The 10,000-nt window shown below is 48.0% G+C and overlaps 1 protein-coding gene across 1 annotated transcript in view; it reads left to right on the top strand.

Moving 5' to 3' along the window:
- Positions 1 to 10,000, top strand: part of LOC134438462 (RNA-binding Raly-like protein) — a 120,894-nt gene that overhangs the window by 1,045 nt on the left and 109,849 nt on the right. The window lies entirely within an intron of this gene.

Consider the following 10,000-nt stretch of genomic DNA (forward strand, 5'->3'; position numbering starts at 1 on the left):
AATACACACAAATGCACACACACACACACACACACACACACACACACACACACACACACACACGCACACACACACACACACACACACACACACACACACACACACACACACACACACACACACACACACACACACACACACACACACACACACACACACACACACTGTGCCCTAGGCAGTATGCCAGAGCTGTCCTGCAGGGAGGAGAGACAGAGACGGTATGAGTATGTGTGCACACGAATCATAGAAGCAGAATAAAAGAGTGAGAGGGGGAGTTTATGGGAGCAGAAAGAAATCAGGTGCTTGTGTGTGTGTGTGTGTGTGTGTGTGTGTGTGTGTGTGTGTGTGTGTGTGTGTGTGTGTGTGTGTGTGTGTGTGTGTGTGTGTGTGTGTGTGTGTGTGTGTGTGCGCGTGCGTGCAAGTGTGTGTGTGCGCGTGCATGTGTGAGAGAATGTGTTTGTAAGCATGCGTCTGTCTGCCTGTCTCACTGTCTTACTTGTTTGTGTTAGTGGATCACGCTGAGTTGTCTGACACTCTGGCAGTGGCAAAGGGATCGATCAGCTGCCGCTGCTCTGGGGCTGTAGAGCTGTGGAGCTGTGGAGCTGTGGCCAGAGTCGTTCTGGCACGGCCTGGCTGCCAGCCTACAGAGCAGAGCAGGGGAGGCCAAGAGAGCAGGGGAGGCCAGGAGAAGAGGGGAGGGGCGAGGGTATGGAAGGGTGGGGTGCCAGGCCAAAGCTGCCTCTCCTGCCACAGCCTCTCCAGCACCAACTAAGGCTGCTCCTGGCAAGGCAAGGCCGAGAGGGAGAGAGAGAGAGAGAGAGAGAGAGAGAGAGAGAGAGAGAGAGAGAGAGAGGGGCGGGGGGGCAGGTAAGGGATTGGATTATCAGGGCTGGCTGCCCATCTTTTCCTGCTGCACCAAACATAACAGTGAATACTGACAGATGCTGAGGTGGCAAAAAGGCGTTTTAGAAAAGGAATCAGGATTATAACACCCTACACAGAAAATATTGGCGTTTTAATCCCACATTTAGAAAGTCAAATTGTCCTGTAACCAGTGGCGGATCCAGAAGGCATTTTTTGGATGGGCCGGAGTGAAGTTGGGGTGGGCAACCCCTAGGTGACAGTGTATTTTTTTGACGAGTTTTTTTTTTCGGGGGGTCCTCCCCCAAGAAAAAAATTGTTTTTTAGATGCAATTTCCTGCATTTTAATCAGCCAGGTGTCTGGCTTAATGCTGTGCCCGACGCCGAGGCACTGAAAAAACGACGAACGTCTGGCCATCCTAAAAAAAAAAACATGGAACCATACCCTCACATGTCGCAAAGTCACACAGAGGTAGGAGAGATTTCTCCTCAGCATAGTAGCCCAGCCCACACACCTCGTCAGCCGAATTTGCCTACAGCATCACATAGCCAAGCCTACAGCAACAATTAATTCCTATTCTAGGCTTATCTGTAGCGTGCACAATATTTGGTAACCTTATTCACACGATTTGGGTAGTAAGGTAATTTCGGGAAAATAGTAATGCACTTCATTGGTTTCTGAGCGGGTGCTCATCATTATTATTTCTTTCCACATGTTTTACAGGTTATCTAGGTAACAAGCTGCAATTTGTTCTTCTATCCCCTACTCTGCAAACGTGGCTACTCATGTGGCTACTTAACGCTATTTTGCCGAGAGTAGGAACGTGATGCACACACATCGTCTTTGAGAAAATAGCGAACACATCAATGGTTTCTGTGCTCATCATATCTTTCCATATATTTGACAGGTTATCACAACCAGCAGTAAAGAACTACGTAGTACTACAGTGCACACCATTGTCTCAACATGGCAAACTCACATAATTCACCAGATCACTTCCAGCGCTCCATCTGGCAATGACTACATTTTAGCCCAGGTGTTAGGCTACTTTATATTGTGAATTCGTTTTGACTGTAATAACTAGCCATGCTAGCTCCCCGCTTGATATGCCACTGTTCCTAACATTGGCATTCAGCATTCGGCCTTAAATTATTACAGAACCAGGACCAAGGTTTCAGTAGCTTAACGATAATGTCCAACCCATATGAAAATATTCTATTTTTATCTCCCAAACGATCTTATCCTATACCTGACCAGCAGCATCCCATGAGCATGCTAAATCTGTTCATTTGTTTTTGTTCTGAATAGCTTGGACAGCTGAGCTAACAACAGCCACAGCTAACAAGAACAAACAGTTACTAATAGTACCGCAAAACAAACCACAGATGACAGACCATATTATCCTTCATCATTGCTAAACCACCATAAGATAAGGGGAAAGTCAGATTTCCTACCTTACACCTTCCTGTGGCTTGAAGGACGTTCTCAAGAATGTTAATATCCATGATTAGTCCTATCCAATGAATGCTTTGTAGATATGCCTCGAATGGATGCTAAGATGACAGGGAACTATTAACTTCATGGGAGATGGCTACTCAAAAAAACAAAAAAACAAAAATCAAATCTGTTAGAGAAAAAAGGGACTCTGCTACTCTACTTCGAAGCAGTTGTTTTATCAAACTTTTTTGGCAGCTGTGATTGGATTGCCGTGCAAAGGATTTATCACGGCCAGCATGGAACGGACACCTGATTGGTTGACTCTAGAATGATGAGACGCAAGTCGTAAGAAATGTGGATACAGGTATCCATTTCAGTAGGAAAGTTGGTATTTTTGTCTTACAATATGTATGTTTATCAGCTGTGGAAATAAGTAACGCGGGTGCAATTAGGCATATAGATTATTATAGTCAATATTTGATTTTATGATGCATACGAAATATTGTATTATGACCTTCTGACTGGGCGGGCCCAACAGCCAATCAGGGTGGGCCTGTCACACCCAGGCCCGCCCGTAGATCCGCCCCTGCATGTAACATTGTTCTCATTGAGTCTACTCTCTAAGTGCTGAATTAACACTGGAAATGTGATGTCTAACTGTGCTATTCTAGGATTCAAAGAGTCTATATTGTCAAAATCATTTAAAAAAATACTGCTCTTGCTTTGCTCTATGTGTGTTGTGTGCTGACCTAATATACATATAGACCAGGGGGAAAAACCCTGACACTTGGCATGGTCGCACACACAGCAAGTATAGACATGTAAACTGTTATGTATATACTGTATACTATATGTACAGATTCTACTCTTGACAATATCACCGCAAGACATGTAGACATGTTGCATGTGCGAACTGTTAGGCATGTGGAGTGTTCTTCCTCTTTAGCTTGTCTCGATCTGCTTCCTCGAGGTCTCTGTCACGCGTGCGGCGTGCGCCTCTCTCTCTCCCTTGTCATTTATTTCCTCGGCAGCCTCGCCGTGCCGCCATGGCCTCTTTAAGGCCTCATCATCAGTAGGACTGCCGGGCCTTTTCATCTTATTGTTGCGCGTTAGATGGGAATCACAGAGGGGAGAGCGCGTGGAGACTCGCCGCGGCACTCAGAACGGTTCTGTGTGCTCGCTGCGCCTTCTTGACGAGCGTCGAGAGTGTTAGCGTCGCATCTGTGATGGAAACTTCAGATAGCGGATAGAGGCAGAGTAGAGACGGGAGAGGAGAGGATAGAAGTGCAAATGGATGAAAGAGGCATGAGAGAAAAGGGACAATGATCAAGGGAGACAGATAGAGTCTCCAGACAGGTAAGAAGTGGAAGGAAAGGAAAGGAGAGGAAGAGGAGGGGGGAAAGTAGGGTAGAGAGAATTTTTTTCCTCGAAAATATTCAGATGTCTCAGAGGCCGTGAGTGGTGTGTTACAGATGTGGAGGCACACATTCACGAAGGGTGAGCGCACGCATGCATACACATACGCGCACGCACGCATATAGTATATGCAATCGCATGCAAACAACCTCACATACACAAAAACAAAGCAGCATAAAAACAGTCAATGAGGTATTTTTTTTCTGGTGAAAGCTTAGATAAAGCACCACAAGAAAAAAACATGAAGAAAATGCTCCCTTTAGAGACCTGAGGGAGAGCATACAGCAAATCAGAGAGAGAGAGAGAGAGAGAGAGAGAGAGAGACAGAGAGAGAGACAGAGAGAGACTCTGAAGAACAGAGAGCTGAAAGATGGATGGAACAGAAACACATTCCAGATGCTCTTGTCTTGTCTGCCCCCTTTATCTTACTCTATCTTTCTCTCGATCTCTTTTTTCTTTCACTTAATTTGTCTCTTTCGCTCTCTCTCTCTGTCTCTGTGGGATTACTCTTCCCCCCTCTCTTTCCCTATCTCCATCTTTCTTCCACCTTTCTCTCCCTCCCTCTATCTCTCTCTGTCTTTCTGCAATCTGTCTCTTTCTCCTTCCATCCTCTTTCTCTCTCTCTCTCTCTCTCTCTCTCTCTCTCTCTCTCTCTCTCTCTCTCTCTCTGCCTCCCTCTCTCTGTCTCTATGAGTCTGACAGGCGCAGCTGCTTTTAAAGGGCTCCGCATGTGGGAGCCTAGACCCCCCCCCCCCCTCTCTCTCTTGCCCCCCCAGGGGAATGCCTCTCAGTGACCGCCTCAATCTCTGCCATCAACTGATTACGCTCGCCCGCCATTTATTATTCATGCTTGTCATTTGTCATTTATTCATGCGGCCCTTTCTATCTATCAGTGTGTTGCCACTTAAGCCAGGGGCCGGGGCCACTGGAGGTGGCACATCAGTGGGCACGCACGCTCAAGACGTCCCTCGGGTTTGTGCGTCTGTCTGTGCCCACTTGCCTGCTTGCCCGCCCGCCCGCCAGTCTTTCCATCGGAGTGATGTCTCGACGCTGGCAGCACGCGTGACGCGCCCTGTGATGTTCTGGAGGAGAGATGATGAAGGAGAAGATGAGAGGAAGTTGTGTTGGGGCTGTTTACATGTGTCACAGTCGACGGGGTTTAAATATTTATTCCGTGTCACAGCCATGCAACGGCATGCATAATTGAGTAGGACTTAGTTGCATGCGCGCTAATGTTTTAGATTTGTGTTTGTAAGACATGCAACGAAAGTGCCTTTTGTTAGTTTAAGCTCCTTGTTTGGGTCTTGTTCGGTTCGACTGCGGGAATACATTATTACTGTTTCCTGTGTCATTTTCGGGGAGCGCGGCTGTGTTTGCTGTGTCTTTTGTTCGCGGTGAATCACTTGCGTTTGTCAGTCATGCGTAATGCATCTGGAAATCGTGAGGCAGGAGGTTGGCGTTTCCTTTTATTTGATTCCAGACTTGATTAAAGGATCAGTTCTGCTTTCTTGACGGGAGACCACGCATCCAACTAATTGTCTGTGGGACTACAAAAAGTGGTTTAGTTTTTCTCTCAACAAAACCAACATTCAAAGCCATTCACCAAAGCCATTCAAATACATGCGTCCAATGTTGTGTGACGTACTATAAGCCATGCAAACAGATACAGGCCCTATAGGATGTCATAGTATGAATAAGCCATTGGAATAGAAAAAAAAATCAAAGTGCTATCAGAAACACAAGGCGTTCATACATGCGAGAGATGAAGTGACTGTTTGACTAGGCTAGTTGGTATTTTCAGATAAGATTCCAGATCTAGGCAGTATACGGGGAAACGCTCAGCCGAAGAGCATGTTGTTATTCAGCTCCGATGCCTTCAGAGCCGTGGGGATGCGCTCTCCATGTGTGGTGTGGGGAATAGTGTTTTAGTGTGCGTGTGTGTGTGTGTGTGTGTGTGTGTGTGTGTGTGTGTGTGTGTGTGTGTGTGTGTGTGTGTGTGTGTGTGCGTGTGTGCGTGTGTGTGTGTGTGTGTGTGTGTGTGTGTGTGTGTGTGTGTGTGTCCATGTGTACAGTAATGGGAGTGAGTGTGCACCTGCTCTCTGTGTGTGTGTGTGTGTGTGTGTGTGTGTGTGTGTGTGTGTGTGTGTGTGTGTGTGTGTGTGTGTGTGTGTGTGTGTGTGTGTGTGTGTGTGTGTGTCTATGTGTCTATGTGTGTGTGCCTGTGCGTGTGCGTGTGCGTGAGTCAGTGTGTATTCATCCATATGTGTGTTCATCCATATACAGTATGTGTTCCTACAGTAGGCACACTCTTCATGTGTGTGTCAGGGTTAGCCTACGTGTGCATGTGTGTCTGCTCCATATGTACGTTACTGGAAGTGTGTGTGGAGCCTCTCAGCTCCATGCTGCTATAGCTGGGAGTTTGTGTCTCTCTCAGACCACAGGAGCAGCACTACCACACTGCAGTGGTGCCTTCAGCTGAGGCAAACAGCCAGCCAGCCAGCCATCCAGCCAGCCAGCCATCCAGCCAGCCAGGCCGCCTCACAGTAACAAGGAGATACAGAGCCCAGTGTGCCCTGCCTGACTGCACACATGCTCGGCCTAATAGAGATCTCTGGTGGTTCGCAGCCGAGGCCGTAACTCATTCGGGGACATTTGTGGCCCATTGGCATGTGACAAGCTTATCAATCTGATCACGTTGGGGGCAGAAGCGTGTCGGGGCAGTTACAGTAGGGGAGCAAAAGACTTTTTCTCCCTACCAGTGTCTCTCTCTTTCTCTATCTCTCAACGTTCTCTTTCTCTTTCTCTTTCTCTCTCTCTCTCTCTCTCTCTCTCTCTCTCTCTCTCTCTCTCTCTCTCTCTCTCTCTCTCTCTCTCTCTTTCTGACTTACGTGCTCCATCTGCCTCTTTCTGCCTCTCCATACTTCATTCTTCATCTCTTTGTCTCTCTTTCTCTCTTTCTCTCGCTCTCCATCTGTATGTCTTTCTGTAACTCCTTACATCTCCTCTCTCTCCCTCTCTCTAAAATGCACACCGGCCCCGGAGATAGTCTGGGTACATTTCCAGTATCCCGAGGAGTGAAATATGGTGCATGCATACAGTATATATCTCAGTGAGTTACAATGTGCATCTTGCCATTGACGTGAGGATGATTTTCTGCTGCACAAATACACTGTATATCCAGCCTTCTCTACCCTACCCTTGGATGCGTAATGAATGTATATTTTAGAGTAGTCCCAGCATGGAGGCTGAGAGGGATGGTGTCAGGTGGAGCCGCAGTGATTGGTGAGACAGCGTGTCTCAGAATGGCAGGGCTGTCCCAGCGCAGCAGATGGTAGCTAGGCTACACTCATAAAATAAACAATTCGGAAGGCAGCGAGCAGCCAAAACATTTTTTTTTTTGCTTTTGCTTTTTTTTTCTTTTCCCGCAGCCTTGCCAGGCGCTGGGGAAGGGTAGCGGGCGCTCTCCTGACAAAGTGCCTCTGCGACCGAAAATGCCTCCGTTGGGTGCCGGGCAGATTTCCTGATTTACTTTAAGGAGTTCAGCTTTTGCCTTAGCCTTACTGTACTCTATGTTTTGTTACTTCCAGCCAAAGCTATCTGTCTCTATCACGCTCTCTCTCTGTCTATTTCTCTCTCTCTTGCTCGCTCACACTCACACACTCTTTCTCTCTCTCTCTCTCTCTCTCTCTCTCTCTCTCTCTCTCTCTCTCTCTCACACACACACACACACACACACACACACACACACACACACACACACACACACACACACACACACACACACACACACACACACACACACACACACACACACACACACACAGCTGCACACCACACCATCTGACGAAGGGATTGACACTCATTCTTCTCTCCTGCACGCCGTACTTCCTCTGCATCCTAAACATGTACCTACATACCTACATACGATACACACAAATACATTAACGCACGTTCGCACGCACACACACACACACACACACACACACACACACACACACACACACACACACACACACACACACACACACACACACACACACACACACACACACACACACACACACACACACACACACACACACACGTACACAAACTGGCGTATGGATTGACACTCATTCTCTCTCCTGAACCCTAAAGAAGTGCCTAGACACCTACATATGAAAGCATGCACGCACACATGCACACATGCACGCATGCACGCATGCACACACACATACACACACACATCAACCCAGCCGAGAGTCACATTACAAAGTCATAACGGCATGCCAATACATAGGAGGGTGAAGGAGAGGCAGAAGCCCACTGATCCTGAACGGAATAACCACCTACTGAATTCCCCTTCTAGAATCCTCTCGAGTGCTCTGCTGGCTTCACTTTGTGCTGACCCCACATGAGAATGACATCACTACCCCCCACCCCCCCACCACCCCCTTACCTCCTGTCCTCTGTTTCCAAAAGTGGATTAATTATGCCGCGGATTTTGGATTTCCATCCAAGGATAAAAAGGCTCAGGCCAGTTCAAGGTAACCTTAGATTATTAAACTGATGCTAAAAGATATATTAGTGTGTGTGTGTGTGTGTGTGTGTGTGTGTGTGTGTGTGTGTGTGTGTGTGTGTGTGTGTGTGTGTGTGTGTGTGTGTGTGTGTGTGTGTGTGTGTGTGTGTGTGTGTATATGCATATACAGTAGGGTGTATGACTTTCCTGAGTTGTCATTTTAAATTCATGGCCCCTGCGGGACTTTAATTATTTAGTGGAGCAGAAACTATATGGAGGTGTAAAGGGTGGAACTCAATTACCAAAAAAAATAGAGGAGGAGAGAGACGGGCGGAAGGTTGTGGTGGTGATGCGCACAGCACCGAGGAGGATCGGGGGTCGAAATCCGCCGGTTATCACCCTTTTCACCCGAAGCTGCTCCTGTTCCCATCTCCTCTACCATACGTCCGCCCTACGTCTAACCCCAACACCCCCCCCCCCCCCCCCTCCCCCCCCCCCCCTCCCACAGAGAGGTCGTGACTGGCAGACGCGCGACTTTGCTCTCCTCCCTCCTGTCATGTGGGCTCTTCGGGAACTGTTTCTTTTCCCTGGCTCGGCGCTGGGAAGGGAAGTGTCTGGCCCCCACTCTCTCCTCTCTTCTCGCGTCTCTCTCTCCTTCCCCACTTGCCTGTGCATCTCTCCTCTCCTCTCCTCTCCTCTCTCTGTAACTGTGTCACTCCCACACACACTACCAGCGTGCCATGCAGACAGCTCCAGCGCTAAACAAGGCAGCAGTGGCAGCAGCAGTGGCAGCTACAGCAGCTAAGGCTGGAACGAGAGGCCGGCGAGGACCTATGGGGCTCATTATGGAGAGAAGGATGAGGAGAGAGAGAGAGAGATGGGGGAGGGAGGGGGAGAGAGAGAGAGACAGAGAGAGAGAGAGACAGAGAGAGAGAGAGAGAGAGAGAGAGAGAGAGAGAGAGAGAATAGAGAGGAAGAGAGAGCAAGGCAAGACAGGAGAGAGAGAGAAATGAGGGTGGGAAGGGTGTGATATGGGCAGGGAGGAGGATACTAGTTATCTGCCATATATACTTCCTGTTAGCACCTAAGTCCTGGTGGAGGATTGGAAGGGAGCCTACTGCGCTGTAACACTCCAACCAAATATCAAAGAAATAATGAGCTCTGGGAAATCTCAAAATGATGAGCCATTTGAAAACCCTTCTTCTTCTTCTTTAACCTTTAAGAGTGTCAGCTTTTTTTGAATATACCTTAAAACAGAATGTGCTCTCCGACAATGTGCCGTTCTGCATTATATGCCATGGATAGCAAATTCCTTTTGAATTTTCACCTGCCTTCACTGGTGTTGCTAGAAAGCTTTTAAAATAGCGGAAAATATTCTCACGTTTGTTGACTCAAGGGAGCACCTCAGATCCATCCGTGGTTGTCTGTGTGTTTTTTTCTTTGTCGCCATTAAAATGCAGTCGGCATGGTTTCAGGGGAGATTTTATTTCCATCTCTTTTGGGATCATGGGGCAGCAGCTCCTCATTTAGATGCGTTGCGGTCCAGTTAGCCCATGCCGTGGCCGGTGACTAATCACCCTCACGGCAACATTCGCTCTCCGCATCAGGGAGAGATGGATGACTAGGGGATGAGATGTTCTCTCACCACCCTCAGGTTGGAGCACCCTTCCCTGGGTCAAGCCGATGTAGCTGTCCTCACCTCAAGCCTGATTGTGACGTGACCCCATGATGAAGGTTTCTGTTGTTATTATTGCCAAGGAGAGCGCCTATCTCTCAGCGGATGCTTT

The sequence above is a fragment of the Engraulis encrasicolus genome, chromosome 22 (genome assembly GCF_034702125.1).
Source record: "Engraulis encrasicolus isolate BLACKSEA-1 chromosome 22, IST_EnEncr_1.0, whole genome shotgun sequence".
Classification (NCBI taxonomy): Eukaryota; Metazoa; Chordata; class Actinopteri; order Clupeiformes; family Engraulidae; genus Engraulis; species Engraulis encrasicolus.